Consider the following 871-nt stretch of genomic DNA (forward strand, 5'->3'; position numbering starts at 1 on the left):
CAGGTGGTTTTCCTGTAGAGAGCCAGGAAAGCTCTTAAACCCGAGAGCTGCATCTATTGAGGCCGGAGAAAAATCGTCCCCATTAACGAGGCTTAATTAGGACTTTGAGAGCTGGGGTTAAGTTCTGAGACCCCCTCGCTGCGTTGGCTGCGTCCCCTGCAGCTCTTTGTGCTCAGCCGTGTGCAGAATGGTCCTTTGTGGCCGCTTTGTTTGTCGGGTGTTTGAAACACGGCAGGTCTCTGGGGAAGAGCGCAAGGGAGCGGACCTGGCTTTCCAAAACCCCGCGTTGACTGCCGAGACTGCAGTGCTGGGCGCTGAAACTCTGCTTGTTTGGGTCGAGCTGCCTTCCCGCCCCTGCTGTGAACGTGGCTGGGGTTCATGTGGCAGGTCTTTTGTGTCGCGGTGGTTCTGCAGGCCAGGAGAAACCTGCGTGTTATCTCTGGGCTGAATAGACACCTTGTGTTCCCCGGCAGCGTAGGAACTTCTCCCCCTCGATTTCTCATGGATAGATGACACCGTTTGGACACCACTGCGGACACCCCGCACAGGCAGCTCTCTGTCTCGCCTGTAACGCGAGAGAGCGGGGCTCAACACCGCGAGCCCGCTGTGGATCACAGGGATAAGAGAGCTGCAGCCACGAGGGTTTGTCCTTTGGGGACTTGACTTGAGGGGAGACACCAAGTCTCTTCCCTTTCGCTGGGGTTGCTCCCCTCGTTTCCGAAGCCCCGAGAAGCACCTCCTTGAACGCGCCATAACTGCAGCTTCAGGCTGGTTCACCGAGGCGAAAAATGTCCGAGAATCCGGACGGATCCTCTGGGGCAGAGCCGGGTACGTCGCGTCGCTTTGGCATCGGCAGCAGCACTTCTGCCGA

The 871-nt window shown here is 58.1% G+C and overlaps 1 protein-coding gene across 1 annotated transcript in view; it reads left to right on the plus strand.

The window, feature by feature from the left end:
• CEP41 (centrosomal protein 41kDa) overlaps positions 1-871 on the plus strand; it is a gene marked incomplete at its 5' end in the record, with an annotated part of 8,025 nt that overhangs the window by 384 nt on the left and 6,770 nt on the right. The window lies entirely within an intron of this gene.

The sequence above is a fragment of the Buceros rhinoceros genome, unplaced genomic scaffold, assembly GCF_000710305.1.
Source record: "Buceros rhinoceros silvestris isolate BGI_N320 unplaced genomic scaffold, ASM71030v1 scaffold19724, whole genome shotgun sequence".
NCBI classification, from domain to species: domain Eukaryota; kingdom Metazoa; phylum Chordata; class Aves; order Bucerotiformes; family Bucerotidae; genus Buceros; species Buceros rhinoceros.